This window comes from Dermacentor albipictus, chromosome 7 (assembly GCF_038994185.2).
Source record: "Dermacentor albipictus isolate Rhodes 1998 colony chromosome 7, USDA_Dalb.pri_finalv2, whole genome shotgun sequence".
Lineage (NCBI taxonomy): Eukaryota > Metazoa > Arthropoda > Arachnida > Ixodida > Ixodidae > Dermacentor > Dermacentor albipictus.
In genome coordinates this window covers 41,211,186-41,234,493 of record NC_091827.1, presented here as the reverse complement: position 1 = coordinate 41,234,493, position 23,308 = coordinate 41,211,186, and positions in this window count along the sequence as shown.

The following is a 23,308-nucleotide window of genomic DNA, read 5'->3' as shown; positions in this document are numbered from 1 at the left end:
AGCAGAGTCGGGCAGATCCGGCGTTGCACTAACTCGGGGGTAGAGGACAAGCGCGCAAGCTAAACGTGCGACTCGCTCTCGGCGGAGGAAATGTCAGATGCCAAACCACGTGACTACTGCCGACGTCCGATGTTTCGCCCGTTTCTCCTATCCAAAGCTCTCGTCGCTGCCGGAAAAACAGGTGGACGCGCCGTGGGACGAGTTTTCGTGGAGACGCCAGCATGCAGTGGCCCAGGTAACGGTGGACCGTCGCCAACAGCAGCGACGTTGTGCTGTGATGACGTTGTGGGAAACGCTTCAATCCCGATGAATGCTCCGACGGCAAAGCTCGGAGTGCTTCAGAGCGCTCGAAGATGGAGGAGAGCGGTCGAGAAGAACCAGCCGAATGCAGGGCACGCACACCTTTCCAACCAGCCGAAGACAATGCCGCTCGCGAGAGTGCTGTAGAGCTCTCAGAAACTACCAGCCGAAGATGCCATAGGAAAATCCAACAACGCAGCTTCATACCAAACAGTGTGAACAAGCATACAGACGCCGGCATCCATTGAGCAGGCACAGCTTGACGAAACGCTCGTCATATACTATAATGAAGATTATGTTAGCAGAAGTACATAGGTGGCATATAGTAAAGCACTTGAAAAAAATCTCAGTGCCCTTCCACTTTATGAAGGATGACCAGCGAAGCGGTGTATGTGGGCCCCCCAAATACGAACGACACCTCCGCCAGGGGTCGACCCTGCACAGCACAATCTTCTGAATCGGCGCCCATATGGGTTGCGCTTAATGCCTGCTTCCTCTCCGCCGCGGGTCGTACCGGTACTGAACTATCTTCGGGATCGGCGCATGGATGGGGAGTGCTTAACGCCCGCGTCAGCTGCACCGTAGGTATAGGACTTCATAATTTCAATAATTTTTTATTATTTATCAAACTCCTCAAACATTTTAATTAGATTAGAAGTGTGAATGAGAAAACTGTAAAGCGATATCGAAAAAATACCGGCACAGCTTTGTGTTGCTGAACACGTGCTACATAATATTGTTTTTCTGAGCGTGAATGAAGCCCGCGAATACAGGCAAGGTGCGTTTAGCGGGTTGTCGCGCGGCATTTTTTCGTGCAATAAGTCGTGCAAATAATTATGACTATTTATCTAATTAGGCGGAATAAAAAAAAAGCAGTTGGATATTTCCAAGTGAAGGCAAACATTACCTTTGTTCTGTCCAGCTACCCGGAATATGCATATTTCAAACTCTGGCTTAATTTTGCTGCGGCACCTTGTATACTTGCAACTTTTCGCCAAACAAGAACGTAATTTTTCGGAAATTCCAATGAAAGCTTCCCTATAACGACTCTCACAGCGGCAAGTAGCATTCTTGGGGAACGTCCCCCACTTTGCTATATGTATTTGGCAAAGACCCATAAGATTTCAGCATGTAAAGCTTGTTTACGCCATATTAAGATGGAAAATGTCCTTGAAATTTCAACTGGTACTGCGTAGAATCGAACACGCGTCACAAGGGTTCTTCAAGAACAGCAGCTCGACTATTTAGCGCTGCGTCAGAAATGCGCGCGTCAGCAGCGCGGCAATGGTTCTTAGCGTTGGCACGCTTCGACATGCCACGCATCTCAAAGGCCATGCGCGACTACACGGGATTGCGCTAGATGGCGCATCCTGTCGAGAGGGAAGTGAAGAACGGTAGCGAAGCTGCAGTAAACGCTTAATACACGATGCGTTTCTCGGTGTTCGTAGACACCGAGGCGCCAAGCCTCTCGGAGGCTACGCTCGCTTTCGTAGCAGTATGGCTAGTCGGCGCCGCTTGTTTAAAGAAAGAATTCGCGCAAAAACTCCTCTGGGGGTTGTCTAAGTAGGCATAAGAATTGTGGCACTTGCTCATTCTCTTGCAGCCCGGTGTCATTATCAATGTTAATATTCTTGATTCGATCATTAAAAGCCTATTAACTCTTATCACGTGTTATAAAGCTTATCGGAGTGGGTCCGACCCTGATCAACTCTTATCTGTGGGTATCGACCTCATCGGACTCGATCCGACCCTTATCACCCCTGATAGGTCGGTATCTAACTTAACTCAATTGATCTGATTCTTATAAACTCTTACCTGTCCTTATCAACCTCATCGAACATAATGCGACCCTTATCAAGTCTCATTGGTGCTTATGAACCGTATCGAACATGATCCGATGTTTATGAACCGTTATCAGTGCTTATTAACATTATCAGAATTGATCAGATTGTTGTAAGCCCTTTAGCACTCTATCCATCCGCGTTGAACCAATATCAACTGTGATGAGACCCCTATAACCCAGCGTCACACCTTATCAAGTCATTAGACAGCTTAGTACTGCATACGTAAGATCGCTGCGTTCTGCGAAGGGCGCATGTGCAGAACCGAACAGGAACGGTAGGTGATGCGTACGCGGTCGCTGCGTACGCACGCATCCGTTTATTGTGTGCGGACGTGGGGAGCCTTGCGTGCTGCTCTCGTGGTTCTCGCTTGTACGGGAGAACGCGAGACAACAGAATTCCGCAAAATGGTGGCGTCAAATGCGACCAGCGGAAGGCTGTGCTTTTCAATGGCCTACGATCTGGCTTCGCTGGGCGAAGTGAACGCGCAGAGGCCATTCCTGGATCATGCACGGTGCAAATCCATAGCACAAAATATGAATTTTGTTTTTCAGAAAGTGTTCAGTGTGCGCTGTTTGCGCGAAAGGCTCCACGCCGTGTTGTCGCAGCTCGTCGCGAATTACCGTGCCAGCCTCAGAAAGCAAGTACTTGGCTGTTATTCTTCTCCATGATTCGTGTATTGCATCCGTATTAAGTGCAGAATCTTTTATTGAAGGCTTAAATTGCGTGAACGTCGACGAGATCAACCGTGTCTGTAGTCCGACCAATAGGTCGACGCACTGGCGGACGCGGCCAACGCGCTCCGACGCGCCCGGCGTCAAACAAGGCTCGCCCGCTTACGTAGTACCTGGGCATTTCCCAGTACCAAAAAAAAAAAAAACTGGCTTTGGCTTAGCTAAGGTTAAGCCCAGGATGCGAAGCATACTAGCCTTTATTTTAACTCGACAGCGTTAAGGAGCTCGTGTCGCAGAAAAGCCGATGTCGTCGGCGTCGGCTCAGGCGTGCGGCGCTTGCTCAGGCGCACATTTCGTTGTCGCGCCGAACGCTGGGTTGCTCGACGCTCACCGCGTCCGATGCGGGGCGCGTAGTCGCTGCGCCGTAGCAAAGCCACCTAGAAACAGTCTCTGTAGCACGCCGCAACCTTCGCTTCTCATTCAAACGAGCAGCTCTGTCTCCAGGAGGCATCTCACCTCGTGAGTGTGTAGCAGAGGCAAGCGCAGCTGCTTATATACCGCCGCGACGCCGCGAGCGACGGCGCGAGTTGGAGCCCCGTTTCTCCTCTGTCGTGACGTCACGGAGTCACGTGGTGTTGAAGGCGACACCGCCGCGCCTGAGGAGCTGGGTTGAGCTCTAGTAATATGCTTCGCATAATATCCGACGTGACACGCGGTCTTACGTTCCGCAAAGCGCTTGCGTGCTGCGTACGTATCGTCATGAGGCAGTACTAGAACTGTCTATTGACTGCCTATCCACCTGTGTTGCGCAACGTGAAGTGCAAGAGCCCTCATAGATCAGTGGCATTTTGGTCGGTGAAGGAACGACCTAACGGAATGCGCATCCCGTGACCGCTGAAACGCAACTGAAATGTGGCGTCTTTCGCTTTAAATTTTCGCGAAATTGAAATTTTGTTGATGTATCCAAACGCCAAGTCGGCTCTAAATGTGATTCTAGAGGCGGCTTTTTCCCCCAATCTCCAAATATTTCATCAATGCCTTCATAGAAACAATGTTGTACACAATATTTTCTTTATAGTGGCGGCTTTTTCCCCCAATCTCCAAATATTTCAACAACGCCTTCATAGAAACAATGTTGTACACAATATTTTCTTTATAGTGATTCGTATTACGTGACGCACAACATTACTCGTTAGGTAGGCATAGAAATGCCTACGAATTTAAAAGCGTGAAAAATGACCCAGGCGTCTTTCTTTGTATATTGCACGGGGATCACTTGACCCCGCTATAATCTTTTATTTTTATTCGAATTAACGTCGACAATAACGGTGGGATAAATTCTTCCGAAATTCAGTTCTCGTCTTCTTTTCTTGTAAAAGCTACATTTCATATTTTTACATGTCAGGGTCTTGTGAAAGGCTTTCCCATTTCCAGTACCTTGGACTCACTAAAATGTTCTGGTCTCATTTCCTTGAATTGTAGGTATGTGATATTCCTCGAAATGGCCATTTCAGAAAGTTTTACTTTTATCTATTCAATTTCTCTCACAAACATTTACTTTTAGTCGAAGTGTGCAAAACTTTCCATAGATTGCCTGTCCTTGTTGAACGTCACGCTGTATTGTCTAACTTATTTCTGCATCTTAAACGGAAGCTTTTATTGCCTTTTCACGGAGGTGCGGCGGCCGTACAGCGTATTTAATTTTGGAGATCTTAAGCCCATTTGGCCCACTGGTATGTGCTTACTGCCTGGCCTAGTAGGTAACTTGGGTCGCTAGATATGGGCCGGAACAAACAATATTCGACAGGGTATTTGCCAATTCTTTGCCAATCTCCCAGTATTATTGTGCCACTGCGCCGCAATATGTATCAAGCCCTTAATGTGCTCATATTCAGGGTGTCTCAAGTAAATTGTACCAAAACTAAAAAAAAAAAAATATGTGAGGGTCACATAACTGGGCTGACCTGTGTTTTCCGTCGCTTGGAGCAAGTCAGACAATTTCTGGCATTTCGCCCAATTACATAATTAGTTATTATACATTTAACTTCGCGAAAATGTAATCAGAAAAGTGTATGCCATCACAGAAAATTCCATATACAGATACATCTTTCCTGCGGCTTTAATACGTGCTCCATAAAAGTTTTTATCAAGCTTGGAAGCAGCCAGCAAAAACACGAGAATAGAGCCATGCGACTAGTCGTGCGGTACTTTCTTGTGATTTTGGGGGTATTTCTTTTACCACAAATGTGCCAACTGCTTTTCGGCTGGAGCTTGTACTGAATTATTCGGTTGTCACGAATTTTAGGTGCTTTTATGCGAAGCATACTAGCCGCGCAACCACGCTCTTCCTTGCTGCGCCGCGCGCGGCCGCGTAGCTACCATATGACGTCATAACAGCTGCAAAAGCGGAGGCTCAACTCGTGCGCTCGCTTGCGGCCGCGTAGGTACATAGCCGGTTCTCAGCTCGTGCGCTCGCCTGCATGAGTTGTTTCTTCGTCTAGCCGGACCAATTATAGCCAAGCAACAGCAGTTCACCAGGCTAAACAGTGGTTCAACAAATAAAATAAAGGCTGGTATGCTTCGCATCCTGGGCTTAACCTTAGCTAAGCCACAGCCATTTTTTTTGCAACCAAACGCATGGCGCGTCGCGGACGCTTCCGGAGACCTTCCAACCCAACGCGTGCGTTGCTAAGTCAGCGTCGATGCCGTGGCAGCTTGCTATGGGCTACAGAGACCGTCAGAATAACAGTGCAAACACGCTTCTCGTTTTGCTGTCGCAATGAAAACGTGTAAGCTAGAAGTGAGGGGCCCGTTTGGATAAAGACGCGTTTGGATTAAGGTGACAGTTAGAGATGAATTATATTTTCCGTCGTTCATGGCGTTGTTATCAACTTCACTAGACCCTTCTCTACAAACCTCCATATTTCAGATACCACAGAAATGCAACAACTCTAGATTCCTCTTTGTCACGGATAGCGTTATGCTGCCGGCCATCGCTTTGTGATACCAGCCGTGTGCTCTAAATATTTTTTTCTCTACATGAGCATCTAAAAATTCCTATAACCTATGTTAAATTTAAGCAGGTTAATATGTGCTTACGCACCGTGTGACGGCTTACTGCCAATCAGGAATCCCCGTTACCTTCCTACTTTATTGAACACTACCTCAACTTTTGCAGTAGTAATGTTCAGAACTGCTCGCACACTTCGTCACATAGGTCCTAGATAAATTGTTGCATGTCATATCGAATGCAGCTCAATAGAACTCGGCATCTGAAACGTCATCTCATCAACACTAAATTCGTCATCATCTAACTAGAACACATCATCTGAACACTGCCACTTGAGGAGCTTTTATTTGTTTCTCGCACTTTCTCGTTTCTTGTTTGACAGCTTGAGTATTTCTTCTATCTATGCAGTCAATATATCTTCAGAAATTGCGCCTTCCTTGACTGACACCCTGCTTATTTGTGGTTCTGGCGGATTTTATGCGCATCTTTATTATTTAATTGCATACTAAATGTACGGTGTTATAAGGCTCCAAGATGTATTTCACTATTGAAATAGATGGTGTGCAGGAATTGGTGGTGGAAGTTAAGCGCGCAATAATCCGGTACTCTTCGTGAAGTGGAGAGCCTCAAGAGGGTAATAGCCATAACTAGCGTCTACAGCCTCCCTTTCCGCGGCAAGCAGGGTTGGCGGTAGCATTTCCTGCATATACGGCCTGAACGAAGGACACCACCATATGGCAAGATTGGTGCACCTGTGTGTTTTTGGGCGTTTTCATGCCTTCAACGCGCACTTTTTTATGTCTTATCATTACGTCACGTTTTCTGACGGACGCTGGTTATAAGGTGCCATGTCACCCTGATATACGACCTTCCACGAAACAAGAAAAAAATTGACAATAGCTATTTCTCTTTCAAGAAGAGAGATTTCTGTATAAACATGGAGGGTCAATACCATACGCAGACAAAAAAAAACACATTAGGTATTTACTGCAGTTAACTTGTAACCAAATTATACAAAATTATTTTACTATTATATTTGTCACAGTGGCGTCCAGCGGTCATACAACTTGCTCCTGCGAAGCGTATACAATAGAACGATTGAGCAGACATTTCAAATGTTATCTGCAGTGATGGCCAAATATTAAAACGTTTTTACTTTTTTATCTGGGAATGTTAAAGAAAGATAAACATGAATAAACATTCAAATATCCAAACGAAGCCTGTTTTGACAATACCCAGTAGTACACTTCCATAACTAGCAATGCTTGTACGTAGTATAATAATATTGCAATTTGCCTAGGCAAAACAATTGTTTACTACAATTTCTATCATACTAAATTCATCTTTGCATACATTTAGTACGACATCAAGAAATCAGTGACTGACAATTTAGCGCGAAAATTTGTCCAGTGCTTTCTTTTTCTAGCTGCTGTTCACAAGTACTGGAATTGAACGTGTACAGTAAAGCGGGTAAATGAATTAAACAAGGAATGGCGATACCTACATTTGTGCTTTAGGTTCGCACGAAAGAATATTGAGGCCAGTGTAACCGGCAGGAAGACTTACACGCGTTGTCTGCAGCCCGATGTGTCTCCATGTTGAAGTCTTGATGAGCACGCTGAAGGTAGCACTACGTCTTCCTACCTGCTCCCAGGACCTCTCCGCCGTACTATCATTCTTTTTATAGTCATGTTCAATCTTTTATTTATGTAATCATGGCGTATTCCTATCCGTATATTCTTTCATTGTATTGTTTATTGCGTGTATTACCACATGTAGTTTTTTTTCAAACGCTTCTGTGTTATATTTAATTTCTCTAGAGTTGTAGCCCGCAGCTGGTGAGCCTTCTAGTTGCGCGTCGAATCAGAGTTTCTGTATACTTAATTTCTCGGCTTCTGCCAAGCATTGCACCTTTGTGGTGTTTTCTTATTCTGTTTGCCATGTCCCACACATGAATATAAATAAATCATTGAGTGTTTGGTTTCATCGCCTTCTTGTAATGCCTCTGGTGCACGGTTGGTAAGGCGTGGACCTTATCCCGAGTCAGTCGCCGCCCAAACCCCTTCCCCCCCCCCCCCTTCCCTAAAAAAAATAGAAAAAAAGAACCACGCTGGTTCCTCTATTTGTCACTCTCCGTCGCAAAGAGTGCACATAACCTAACCGTCGTGTCTTGAGGGTGCCTCATTTTCTATTTTTCAGTTTTCTTTCTTCCTACAGCGTAGGCTAACCAGTCACATGATTTTCATGTTATATATCCTGCCTTGTGCACCTGTTTTCACTCTACGTTTCCTCTGGAATTTGGCTGATACTTCTCGTTCGTTGCTATTATCCGATAATTCAAAAAAAAAAAGAACTCCCCGTACAGCATTCATTTTCGTGAGTTATTGTTTGTTTGAATTTACAGCACACATTTGGTCAAACTCCTGTTCAAAAGGTGACAGAACTTATTTTCTTATTTAAGGTAAGAGATGTAGTGTAACTTCATTCCGTTATAAATGCTTATTCGTGATATACGACGGTTAAAGTTAAAATCCACTCTAAAGGCATCCCATCTAATGTTTATAATGTATCCCATGGTAAGACACTACTTATAATATTTACCCTTCAAGAATATTCGACAGCCACTTCTTGTAAAATAAACGTGCATAAAATTTTGACTAGCGCTAGGCAGCGGCGAATAGCGCTGAGTCATGATGAATACACTTACAGGGGCAGTTGCATGCCAGCGCTGATTTCCAAGGTTTTGTCAATCATGCTGATATTGCGCTAGCAGAAATCACAATGAAGCAATTTTCGTTCAGTAACAAGGTGCGAGAAGGCTTCTTAATTTTATTTTTTTACCGAAATATTGAGGTCAAATATCGCCGCAAGATTTATTGAACATTATTTGGAGGTGCATTTGTTCATCGTCTCAATTCTACACTACGACTAAACCGAAGAGCTTCTAACATCACTCCCAACAGCAAGCAAAGCCCTGTATCTGCGTTTGAAGAGAGGGTTCTGGGAAAACTTAGGGGGGAGGGAGGGGGGGGGTGTCGCGCGTTTCTCTCAATGTTGATTTCCACGTGAACTCCAGACTACCAGCGCCCTCTCTATTGCGAAGAGCAAACCCACTTGCCCCGACCGCCATTTTGAAACTTCGGTTCTTCGGTTTTTGACGTTGAAAGGCGAATTACGAATCTTTTCCGTTGCTTTCACCGAACAAAAGTATACGCTGCTTCTTTTCAAAACTTGTAGTCCACTGAGTGAATATTTGCTGTCAATTCCCCAGGATGAACGAGGAACGACAGCTGTACTTACCAGAAGATGATCGGCATTAGAATTTAGCACATAGTTGCCATCAAGAAGGCGTGAGTGGCACGACACAGGTACGTATACATGGCAGTATAAGGCAGCATGTGCATAAAGTGTAACGAACAGAAGCAACGCTGCGCTCGTGTGGGAAGGTAACCATAAATAGCTAGGCCATGCTCGACAATGATAGGAGCAGACAAAGTGATAAATGGTCCAGTAAAAAGAAATTCGCCAAGGACACTGAAGACTGCCTACGTGTGGGAACGGGAAAGCATAATAGTCGCGTTCGTTCAATGGTTTGGAGTGATGTTTTCGATACGTATTAAAGTTCTTACCGCCGATTCGGTACGAGTGTTTTTGTTGACGTCGGTGACATTCCGTAAACATTCGGACCATTGTGTTGCACAACGAAGTATTTTATTTGAAACTATGCGATCAGTAAGCTGCACGCTCAATTTGTACACTCAGGACGTGGCGCCAGCTACTCCCCATTGGTTGAGCGATCACGTGGCCAATGACGCATGCCCTAAGCCCCACCTGCAGTGAGCACGATGGCTGCGAGCTGGCGTGTGCAAGACCGCGTACACTTGGCGCACATTTAGTCAGCCAGAACTGTGGGGCCGCCGAGGCTTCGAGGAAGCGTGGTGGTCGGCCGCCAGGAATGTCCGGTTTCGATTTCCACCCAGACAGAAATGTACAAAGTTTTCCTTTCGAAGCAATTAAATTACATCGTTTACAAGGGTCCCGCTGAAAAATTTTGCTTGAATCAGCCTTTCTTAAATGTTTTTACTCGTTACGCCAACGTTCATTTTTGTTACCATCGCTCGGTCCCGCCACCGATGACGACGACATATTTTCGCGTAATGCGGCACATATTTTCGCATTAAAGCTCAATGACGAAGGACAGGTCATAATATTTCCGTGCTGGAACAGCTAACAAATCGTAAGAGTTGCGATCAGTGACAGTTATTTGGGCTTAAGAGATGTCAAGGATGATGGGCGTTGCTTAATCTACGACGTGGATAACACGAGATGCCGCAAGTTTTAGGTATTTATTAAGGTGACAGCGAAGCTTGTTGTCCATACCAATATATGAGCTCCATATCGTTGTGTTGGGGCTATAACACCGTCTAGGTCTACATTGGTTATATTCCATCTGGTCGTGCGGCTGAGAGTCTTTTGCGGAGACGTTGACGGTGCAGCGTCACCTCCGTTTATATATAAACGAGAACAAAGGGGGATAACCTATCATTCCTATCATTCCATTACAGCATCATTACATTCCTATCGCGCCATCGTTGGCAGTTTTCATGCCCTTTTCCTCATTTCGTCGTTATAGCCCCATCGTTGTCAAGCCAGTCTCGGCGCGCTGTGATCGTCATCCTGGCGTGGTGGTAGCGGTATAGTAGTTATGCCTGTACTTATTTTTTCGTCATCATGTCTGTGATGCCCATAATCGGGTACCACAGATTTTTGTTGAGTGAGACTGTTAGCAGTGAAAATACGTTCAACTTCTTCATCTGCTTAATACTTCCAACTTTTCGCTAAACTTCAATGAAATCTTCACTGTAACCGATTCCCACAGTGGCAATCAGCATTCTTGCGGAACGTCATCTACTTTGCCATGAAATTTGACCATGTCAGACTCGTTTACGCCACTACAAAGAGAAAAATATGCTTAAAACTGTTTCTTACTAGGTGGAAACAAACCGGCATCTCATGGATTGCTCAAGAACAGCAGTGCGACTCTTTAGCGCTGCATCAGAAAGGCGCGCGGGCAGCGCGGGAACAGTTCTGAGCGTTCGCACGTACCAACACGCCACGCATCTCAAAGGCCATGCGCGGACTTCACGGGATTGCGCTAGATATTGCATCCTGTCTAGAGGGAAGCGAAAGAGAGGAGCGTGGCTGCTGTAAACGTTTTATACACGATGCGTTTCTCAATGTTGGCAGACACCAACGCGCCACGCATCTCAGAGGTCACGCACGTCTTTCATGGCCGCTTCGCTAGTTGGCGCAGCTTGTTCAAAGAAAACCGTGAAATAGTACCCCAGTTCCTTTCTTGCTATATTGCAAGGCAATCTGTTGGCCACGCCACGTTGCTTTAATACTAATTGCATTAACGCCGACGTTGACGGTGTTATGAGTTCTCCGGCAATCTTTAGTTCCCGTCTTCTTTTCTTGTAAAAGCTACATTTCTTTATAGGCACATATCAGTTGGCGCGAAAAGTATTTCCCATTGCCGGTACCTTGGACTCATCGAAGTGCTCTGGTCATAATTTGCTGAAATTATTAATGTGGTATTCCTCGAATTGGTTATTCCAGTACGTTTTGCATGTATCTGTTAAATGTCTCTCACAGACGTTTACCTTTAGTGGGAGTGCGCGATAATCTAGATATTGACCCTTTCGCTGTTCGCAAACATAGGCCCTGCATGGCTTCCGGTTTTGCTCACTGACGTAGTCCGCTAAATCTAGCGAACAAAAAAAGCATTGATGGCTATATCAATTAGCAGGAGTGTGTTAGAATCTAAGCCTGGAGATTTTCAACACTTTTCCTCTTAACATAACACAATTTTACAAGTAGAGGTTGCCGTAAGTTGTACGACAATATTTTTGTATTATATTTAACGCGTAAGGCGTTCGTCCTTTATCTCAGAACTTACAAATAGACTTTTCTAACACTGGAGGAACTTCAAAACACGCTTTGCGTTCCGGCGCAGCAGACTGGTAACACCCATCACCGGAACTTTGTTGGGGCCGCTCTCTCGCTGATGTATTTCGGAAATGTTAAGACAACTTGCTCCACTGGTATATTCTAAGTGTGTGGCCTAGGAGGCAACTTGAGTCACGAGATATGTCCTTATATATAGGGTGCCTCACGCAACTTATGTGAAAATGTCAGAATATGTGAGTCCCACGTAGCTTGACTGAGGTATGGTAATAAGGTTTGCCGTCGCTTGGAACAAACAGGTTTTCTTTTATATCTCGCCTAATTACATAATTAGATAATATTGTAGCATTGAACTCCACAATTATTATAATGGGAAAATTGTAGGTTATGGAAAATTTTCGATACACATTTCTGTGGCTTTATATCTGCTACCTGCTATACCTGCTGGTTTCTTTCCAAGTTTGAAAGAAGCCCGTAAGAACGCGTGAAAAGCGGTGTGCAAGCAGTCGCGCGCCACTTTTTAGTGTTTTCTGGGTTTCGTTTAACGCATATGTGAACACTGTTTTTTTCTGGCTGAACTTGTACCTAAGTGTGCGGTCGTTAATCTCTTTAGGTGATTTCTGCAGCTAAACGCACGGTGTGTAGTCACCGTTTTCTGAAGACATTCTAACGCCACCTACTTGCGTTGCTAATTGGACGTCGATACAGTGACAACATGCATTGGGCTACGATGACGGTGATGACGACGGCAGAAACACGCTTTTCGTTTTGCTATTGCAATGAAAACGTTTGCTAGGGTTGACAGGCGCGCCTAAAAATGTAGTGGCGTTCAGATAAATGGGACAATTGGTGATGCGTAATATTTCCCGCCGTCCTTTGCGGTGTCACGAACTTTGTTTCATATTTCTCTGCAAACTGACTGGTATTTCTCTGACTGGTATGCTAGTACCGGTAAAATGTAATCATTCTAGACTTTTTTTTCTGTAAAGGATAGTGGTAAGGCGCTGGTCATGCCTTTGTAGTGCGAGCCGTGTGCTCTAAACGTTTCTTGTCCTGCTGGGCTTTCTGCAAAGGCTCACTGGCCACCACGAATCACCATTAGCTTGCTACGTTGTTGAACACTACCTTAACCATTGGTGTGGTAAACTAACAGCACTGTTCTCACACTGTGCCACATAAGGTCTTCAATAAATCATTCCAAATCATATCGAGCGCTGCCGAATCGAAACCTTTCATCTGAAAGCCGCAAATTATGCAGCGTTCTTTATTTGTATTTCTCGCCTTCTCATTCCTTATTTAACCCCTTGAATATTTACTCTAAACATGATGCGAATATAATTTGAGAAATTGGCACCTATTTGCCTAAAACCCTGACTATTCGATATTTTTTGTGGATTTCCTGTGCATTTGTATTATTCAATTGCTTACTGTATGTACAGTCTTACAAGGCTACAATTTATCTTACGCTACTGAAGACCATGGTGTGTAGGAATACGTGGTGTTAGTTAAACGTGCAATAATCGGGTAACTCGTCGTGCAGTTGGAAGCGTCCAGAATGTAATAGCCCCAATGAGTGCTTACAGCCTCCCTTTTCACGACAAGCAGGGTTCATGGTAGCGTTTCCTGTATATACGGTGCGGGCGAAGGACACCACCATATGGCAAGATATGGCACAGTCCCTTGTGTGTTTTTGCGCGTTTTCTAGCTTCTTGCTATGACTTTTCTAAACGTTATTACTATGGCACCTCTACTGGCGGACGTCGGCGATATGGGGCAGCGTCACTGTGATATGCGACCTTTGATGAAAGAAGAGAAAAATAGCAAATAGCTATGCCACTTTCAAGAAGAGGGATTTCAGGAGTAACATGAAGGATCAGAAAAATACCTAGAAAAAAAGCACAATAGATATTTATTACAGGTACACTGTAAACAAGTTATACAGGAGTATTATTGGCCACAGTGTATTATTGGCCACAGTGGTTTCAGGTCGTTTTACAACATTCTGTTGCCAAGGGCATACAATAAAAAGACTAAGCACACTTTTCAGACGATAATTGCAGTGAAAGCAAAATATTATGACACGTTTACTCTTTTTGTTTAGGTATGGTGAGGAATGACAGAAATGAAGCGGGTTTTGGCAATACAAAGCAGTATACTTTCAAAACTAGCAATGTTGTCAAGTAGTATAGTAATATTGCAATTTGCCTTGTCTAATCAATGTTTACTACGTTTTTCTGTCGTACTAAATTGATAGTGTGTTCGCATTTTGTATAAAATCAAGAAACCTTTGTGACAGACAATTAACCGCGCAATTTGCGGAGTATGTTGTTCTAGCGCTTGCCCACAAGTAGCAACATTGAACGTGACTAGTAAAGTGGTTAAATAAATTAAACAAATATTGAACATCCTCGCAGGCTTTATTCACGTTACTAAGATTCTTGCGGTCCACGGGCCTTCACGACAAACTTTGGAACGTTCCCTAGCCCACTATAGCGTGCGCGGTTTGCTTTTGCTCGTCGGTCTTTCTTTGTTTCCGTCGTTCCTCTCTGTTTCTCTTTTTAGTTCCCTGTTCTTCCCCCCCCCCATGCAAGGGTAGCCAACTGGTGCTACCTCTCGTTAACCTCTCTGCCTTTATATAAAAGCTGTTCTTTTCTCTCTCTCTAAACAGTGGATAGCGATACGGACAACATTATTTACTTTTGGTTGGCAGGCAAAAATATCCAGGCCATTGTAGTTGGCAAAGAGACTTACACGTGTTGTCAGCAGCCCGACGCTTCGCCAGATCAGAGTCTCGAGGAGCACGCCCCAGATAGGTACACGTCTTCCAGCTTGCTGGCGGACGTTTAAACCGGACTATCATTTTTTCAGTCATGTTTCACCCTCAAGTAAATTATTCCTCGCCCATGCCTTTTCGTATATACTTTCAATGTATTGTTTATCCTGTGCATTACCCCATGCACTTTGTGGTATGTTTTTTCTATATTATCTTTCATTTCTCTAGATTTTTAACTCCCGAACTGGTGGGCTTTCTGGTTGCGTGTCGTGTTAGAATTTTTGAGTAGATAATTTCTCCGCTTCGGCAAAGCTTTGCACGGTTTCGTCGTTCGCTTATTCTGTTCGCATTGTCTCTCGCATGATTTTTATTCCATTAAGTTATTGTGTGTTTGTATTTTTGTCGCCTCCCTTGTAACGCCTCTGGTCCACGGTTGGTCAGGCATGGACTTTATCGACGATCAGCAGTCGCCCCCACTCCCTCTCCCCTACAAAGAAGAACACCCTGCTCACTCGATTTGTCGCTCCTCGTTGCAAAGAGTGTACGTAACCTAACCGTCAAGTTTTGACGGTCCTTCATTTTGCTATGCCCCAGTTTTGTTCCTACAGCGCACAGTAACCAGTAAAAATTTGATACTAGATTTCATGCCTTCTGCATCTGCCTTCACTTTCTACGTTTTCTCTGCAATTTCACTTCTACGTCTCATGCGCTGCTATTATCCAATAAATGAAAAAAATGCTCTCCGTGCGGCCTTTCTGTTTGTGAGCATTGCTTCTTTTAATTTACAGCAAACGTTTGGTGAAAACGCAGTTCAGAAAATGGACAGAGCTCAACTTCTTGTTCAATGCAAGAAATGTAGTGTAATTCCCTCGCTTGAAAACGCTGACTCTTGATTTACCAAGGCCAAAGTGAATAGCCAACCTAAAGGCATCATATCGAATGTTTATAATGTGTTCTGTGTTAAGGCACTAATTTTATTATGTACCCCTCAAGCAGATTGGATAGCCATCTCATGAAAACAGCTGGGTAAAATTTGGCTCGTGCAAGTAGCTGCAACGAGCACTGCGTTATATGGAATACGCGTACGGGGGCAGTTGCAGACGAGTGGGAATGTCCCAGATTTTGTCGATCTTACTGCTATTGGGCCAAGACAAATCACAATGATGAAATTTTCGTTCAGTAACAAGGTGTGAGAGGGCTCTTTATTGTATGATTTACGAAATTATTAAGGGCATGTATTACCGCCAGTTTTATGGAACATAATTTGGAGTTGTATTTGCTCATTGCCTCATTTCTGCACCACGAATAAACCAAAAGTCTCCTAACACTACTCTAAACAGCAACGTGAGTCATAACTTGGCCTGTAAAAAGAGCGCACTGGGAAAATGTAGGCGGGAAAAGGGGAGGCATAGCACATTTTATTGATTATCTATTTCCACGTGAGCTGCAGACTAGGAGCTCCCTCTCTATGGCAAATGGCGAACCCACTTGCTCCGACCACCGTTTTCAAACTCCGATTCGGCGGCTCGATGTTCACAAACGAATTCATCTTTTTTGTTGCTTTTACGAAACACAAATATACGCTGCTTCTTTTGGAAACTTCTATTCCATTCAGCGAAGCATCACTGTCTATTAGTAGAATAAACGAGGAAGCGCAGCTGTGCGTACCAGAAGAACATCGATATTATGAGGTGAACGTACAATCGTCATTGAAAAGACGTGATCGGTACGTCAAAAATATGTACATGGCAGCGTGAAACAGCACGTGAACGAAGTCTACAGAGCAGCAGCGCGGCTGAACTTGCGTGGGAAGAGTACCATGCATTGTGCAACTCGGCCGGGATTAGCCAGGCCGAGTTGGACAACGCCAGCAGCCTAGTGAATCAGCGTTAAATGTTGCAATAAAAACTCCAGGCTGAAGAAGAGCGATTGAAATTTCTGTGCAAGTACAAATCGTAAGTGTTTCGATCAGTGACATTTAGTCGGGCTCAATAGGTGCCAAGGATAGCTGGCTTTGTTTATTCTGCGACTCAGATAACACGAGATGGCGTAGATGCTAGGGCTTAGTAAGGTGAAAGCGAAGAATCTTGCTCATACCAAGTTATGTGGTGCAGTGGGAAGGCGTTCGGGGTTATATACATCATAAGGGTGTACGCCGACTATACCGCGTCTAGTAATTAGGTTGATAGTCTTTTGCAGAGATGTTCACAGCGCAGCCTCACCTCGGGGGCCTGCGTCATTTTTTGCCGGAAGAGCACGTCCAGGTCAGCAGGAAGGTGGCAGTTGAGTAGGTGGGGGTGACCTGATTGCGACGACTTTGCGGTGAACCGGACTGGTGATTGTGAAGGTACGCCGAGTGAAGGTGCCATGCGATCTAACCGTCGATAGCCTGAAGGCTGGGCTCCGGTAGCGAAGGTAAATAGCGAGAACTGCCGTCTAAACGAGGATTTCCACCCTGAGACAGTACTAGGTGACGTGAGCAATGCCGCGATAACTAAATCATCTAGCCCGGTCAGCACGCGTTGGCCACGCTGGCCTATAACATTCAGCTAATCACTCACCCTGTCCCTAGAAGAACGCTCTCCGGCATACATAGTGACGTAATAGGGAGGATGCATAATACAGCTGTGAAACTGTGAATGACAAAACCAACTTTTTATAGGGCGAACTTGTGCCCTCCAGAACAGGCTATAGACACTCAAAGCCCAGCAATACCGGCTAACAGGTTCGGTGATCGTCGAAATGTGATCTGCCGGTGAAGCATGTCTGCTTTTATTCACGAGTCATCGAAGGTACCAGAGTAATCGGTGGTGCCCGCGTGTCTTCCAGAAAGTTCCACCCAATTGGCATCGCACATGCAATCACACAACCCAAGCTGCGGTGACAACACAACCATCGATAACATTTGACAAACTTCGATAACATTTGTTAGCCAGCGAAAAGCGCTAACCCGTAAAAGATAAGCAAGTCCACGTGCCAATGCCCCCCTCTCAAATAGCATCGTGTCAGGGCTACAAACATAACACGAAAGTGAAGCACCATAGGACACCTATTAAACAAAAGTATAGAAAACAACGAAGCAAAGTCCAAAGAAACACAGTGCAAAAGAATGTCCAACGTTCAGCTTTGCAAAGTCCCAAAGTTCGTTAGCACTTGTAGAACGGCTTAAGTCGCACAACATGGACTACTTCAAGTCGTGAGCGGTGCCGCGGTTATAGTGATATGGCGTCTGGCACGACCTCATAGCCAAGTGCACCAATGCATCGGATGATCTTTTAGGGTACGAAATAGCAGCTTAAAAGCTTCTCGCAAAGTCCTCGTCGGCGTATTGTGGTCCAAAACCAAAGGCGGTTGCCGGGATAGTACTCGACGCAGCGTCGACCAAGGCTGTAGTGTCGGCTGTCGGTCCTCTGCTGGTTCTTGATCCGCAGGTGGCCGAGCTGTCGGACTTTTTGGGCGCGCTCAAGATAGTAGGCGACGTCAAAATTCTCCTCGTCGCTGACGTGCGGCAGCATGGCGTCGGGAGTCGTCATCGGGTTCCTGCCGTAAACCAGCTTGAATGGGGTGATATGTGTTGTTTCTTGCACCGCCGGGTTGTAAGCGAAGGTTCCGTACGGCAGGACGGCATCCCAGGCCGTGTGTTCAACGTAGACGTATATTGCTAGCATGTCGGTGAGGGTCTCATTCATGCGCTCCGTAAAACCTTTCATCTGCGGGTGGTAGGCTGCTTTCCTCCTGTGGCTTGTATGGCTTTATTGCAGAATTCCTTGTCTGAGCTCCCCTGTAAAGGCCATTCCTCTGTTGGTGATGAGGACTTCTGGGGTGCCATGTCGCAGCAGGATCTTCTCGACGAAGAATTTACCCACTTCTGCGCCACTACCTTTCTGCAGAGCTTTCGTTTCAGCGAAGCGGGAGAGGTAGTCTGTCACACGACGATCCACTTATTTCCGAATGTTGACGTTGGAAAGGGTCCCAACCAATTCATCCCGATCTGCTGAAATGGTCGGCAAGGAGGCTGAATCGGCTGTAGTAATCCCTCTGGCTTTGTCGGTGGTGTCTTGTGTCGCTTACAGTCTCGGCATGTATTGACGTAGGGACCTGCCTAGAGATCATGTGATAGACACTGTCATGTTAACGAGGTACGACCAAACCAGTATCCAAGAAATCGTTCTCCGTTCAAAAGGACCGAGTAGTACAAAGTTTGCAAGAATAATCTGCTCAATTGCCTTAGCAAGTCAGGTTGCGTGTTCTTAAGTGCGATTTGCATTGTTTCCAGTCCAAGTATATATCTCGGTTTCGGTGTATATATATATATATATATATATATATATATATATATATATATATATCAAGAGCTACGTAGCCAACCCAGAGACCTCAGTGGTCTTCTAGTTTGTGTGCTCGCGGTCATTTCACTGTTAGCTTTCGAGCTTTTGTGATTTATCACTCGCCAAACCATCGTCCTCGGTTATTCTAGGGTGACCCAGCGGCCCAAGTTGTCTAACAGCTGGGGTCACAGGGTTGGTCGTGATGTCATAGTAGTTTTTGCATTGTCGTAATTCCAATTTCATGATTGTACTCTCATAGTGTCGTCATTGTGAAGCCATCGTAGTGACGCAGTGACTCTTTACCATTGGTGTCATGAAGGTAACGGTATATCATCGTTGTCACTTCAATAAAGTCATCCCGTTGTTGTCACACATCTGTTGTGACAACGCTTCCGTCGTGTTATGGGCACCAGTCCTTCTTCGTCATGCTACCCTAGGTATGACCTATTCGTTCAATGACGATTATGCCGCCGTTTTCATGACATCGTCATCTCAGGCAGTTGCTATCCAGCCTCTGTTGTCATGCCGGAGTTGCCATAACATCATTGCGATCAAGTTGAGCAGTTGTGTAACATCATTGCGATCAATAATATGCTGCGTTTCCTTCTCTCAAAGCCGACATCAGACAACTCATGACTTAATTGCGCTTAATCTACTGCAATTTTGTACTGAACGAACCCCAGTTATACAATGATCGTTTTCATTTTAGGCTCGTGGAGTTCATAGTTAGCAGTAAAAATGGTTTTTATTTGTAGGTAACCTAAAACGTGGTGAAAAATACTGCCCAGCCTTCCTGTCTGGCTCGCCCTTCTATATAGAATTGTTTCGTGAATTTCTGCTGAAGCTCCTCTTGTACGGGGCCAGACTTTTTACAACACTATGATCCCGTGGCTTTCATTGATTCATATAGCTTTCATTGATTACGAGAAAGCGTTTGATTCAGTCGAAACCTCAGCAGTCATGGAGGCAATGCCGGATCAGGGTATAGACGAGCCATATGTAAAATACTGTAAGATATCTATGGCGGCTCTACAGCCACCGTAGACCTCCATGAAGAAAGCAACGATATCCCAATAAAGAAAGGCGTCAGGCAGCGAGACACGATCTCTCCAATTCTATTCACCGCGTGTTTACAGGAGGTATTCAGACCTGGATTGGGAAGAATTTGCGATAAGAGTTAATGGAGAATACCTTAGGAACTTGCTATTTGCTGATGATATTGCCTTGCTTAGTAACTCAGGAGACCACCTGTAATGCATGCTCATTGACCTGGAAAGGCAAAGCCGAAGCGTGGGACTAAAAATTAATCTGCAGAAAACTAAAGTCGTCACGCCATCATTGTCATACGATGGTCGTCTTCCCGCGTCAGCATGTGGTCGCTTTCTCGCTGTCGTCGTTTCAGCCACGTCATCAATTACTAAGTGTCAGGTCATTGCCGTGATTCTGTCGTTCTCACATTGCGCATGTCTTTCTATCGACGTCATTCTTTTTCTATTGCATCGACGTCATAGAAGCGTCGACGTCATAGAAGCATCATGTGGTAGTGCTCATGACTGGGACTTTCCTACGGCACCGTCATGTACGGTAACAAAATGCAACGATATCGGAGTTTGTTAATCCTAGCAATCGAATTCTCAGAATGACCCCTGTAGAATGTAATTAAATGTGTCCTAATTATTACGATCTATCGCTATTGTACGAATGCTAAATATAATCATTTGGTGATACGTAGAACCCACAACCTGCGCTTTTCGCGAAGGTTGTGGGTTCGGTTCCTACTTGCGGCAAGTTGTTTTTTCATCCACTTTCATTTCCAATTTTTAACGTTTCTTTATTTCATTTATTAGGTACAAGCAATTTCAACTATGTTTTCCTTGTTGTCAGTGTTTGTTGGCTTCTCATAATATCATTGGATGAGGTATGATATATTTTTTCCCCTCTCTCTGATTTTTATCATTACAATCTGATGTTAATAGCGTCATTTTAACTTGCCGCATTGGGACATCACGGGCGCCAGTGGTATCCTGTGATGTCCCATGCTGTTTCTTTGAGCTACCATAGCTTCAATGCAACTTGCACGGTGGAAGTGTAACACATATAAAAACACGTATCAATATTTTACACGCTCATTTTATTGAGTGAATTCACACGGTGTTCTCTCTATCCTTTCTTTGACAATGCTCATGAAAACTCTTCGAAGCGGCGCCGATGTAAATACTAAAAAATGAACAAATTTTTCTGCAGTACCCCCCCCACCACGAAATCACGTTTCTCGAAAAGCAAACTCTTGCTTCAACCAGTAATTCATACAGGTCATCGTTGCTGTTCTCACCTGCGCACCCAGAGTCATCATTATTTGTTATACAAATTGCATGAAAATATGGGGTTTTGCACGCCAAAACCAATTTCTAATTATAAGGCACGCCGTTGTGGAGGGCTCGGGAAATATCGACCCCATAGGGATCTTTAATATGCACCTAAATCTAAGTACACGGGTGTCTTCGCAATTCGCCCCCATGGAAATGCGGCCGCCATGGGCGAGATTCAATCCCGTGAACATATGCATTGAAAAAGTCGCTGAAGCACACTTGCTAATATTTTTCGATCAGGTGAAAATTACTTCATGCCGGTTTGCCAAATGGCACACTGTTAAACCTTTTCCAGTATTAACAACCAAAATGTCTCACATCATATCATTGCCGGGCTTTATTATTATTTGGTGCTATTTGAAGGGGAGCGTGCACAGTAATGATGAGGACCATTGGTAAAAAAACGGGCTCACATTTCCGCAGCGGTGAATATGACTGATGTGAAATCTCATGCTGCGATTGCTTCTCTCGAAGCCGACATCAGACAACTCATGACTTAATGGCGCCTAATCAACTGCATTTTTGTATTCAACGAGCCGAAGTTATTGAATGATTGTTTTCATTTTAGCCTTGTGGAATTCACAGTTTGCAGTTAAAATCGTTTTCATTTGTAGCCAAGGGAATCACCAAGTTCGAGGACGCTACGGTGCCCATCTCTCATCCTCATCTCTCATTCAACAATTGCAGGGCTTTGGCATTATTGGGTGCTCATTGCCAAGGGGAACGTAAGAAGTAATGATGAGGACCGATGGTAATAAAACCCACTTACATTTCCACAGCGGTTATTATAACTGATATATAGTTTGGCTGCAGACGTATTCGCGGCAGCTCAAAGGAGGCATCGTCAAAGCGCTCCCCAAGAATAAAGCAAGCCAATTTCGAGGTCGCCAATTTTGCGCGTGGGTCAGAAGCATATTGTCTTGGCGACCCGTCTCAACACTTTGAGGATTTGCCCTTTGAGCGAGCCTCTGGTAATGGGCCCTCCTCACCCCCGACGTCTCAGCCTTCGGTGGCGCATCAGTATCCGTCCCGTCTTGTTCGCAAAGACTTCTCCAATGCCTGAGGCAGGCACACGTGACCGTAAGCTGTTTGATGTGCCTCCGTGATACGCAACTTGCGAATTCCCTGCAAGCTCTGAAAGTATCTTTTCTCATTTTCTGTGTTTCACGCTAATTTTCAGTGCTGTTAGAATTCGCCGAAAACATTTCGTATGTCTAGCCGAGTTCATGGCCACACGTATACGGGAGACTTCGAAACTAAGATTTTGGAACCATTGATAAATGCTAGCTTGGGCCATCACTTGCGATAAGAAAAACCCGTATACGGCGGATAATTCAAGGATGCTTTCAGGCACGTGAAATTTTCTGGGGTTTAATTCTCCTACATAAGGTGGCCTGACTGCCTGAAAGGTTATCTGACTGACCTTGCTTGGATGCTTGGTTGCCATAACGCGAAGTTTAAATCCTTGCGCTTTTTCTGGAAGTGGGAAACTCAAAATGTACCTCTCCCAGCACACAACATTTCCAGGCTTGGAGTGGTGCCTGACACTGGCAAGAACTTCCATGGGAGCTTCAGATATAGCACTCTGAACTTCAATAGAACTTCCATGCTTCCATGGGAGCTTCAGAGATAGCAGCTCCCGAATTCCCGCTACTACGTCAACTACAAAAGTATATGGATTAAAGAAACGGGGGGGGGGGGGGGGACCCGAACCCTCCGCGACCGTATGACAAGGGAATCGGCGAGAACGCTCAGGCAAACGTTGGCATCGGTAATGAACAACGACTAAGAAAACCCTCCAACGCAGCTTTATACCAGTGAGGTGAACACGCTGCCACGCGCTGACATTCGTTGAGCCCTCACAGCTTCATTAAACAAGCGTCGTATATAATGAAGAATATGCGAGTAAAAGTGCTTAGGCGGCATGTAGCGAAGTAATTCAAAAATACTCAGTTATAGTAAAGGAGTTGCAAGCAAGCAGTTATTGGAACATGCCTGTCGAATATGCACTCCATTACTACTAGACGCGAACGTAACATGGGGTGT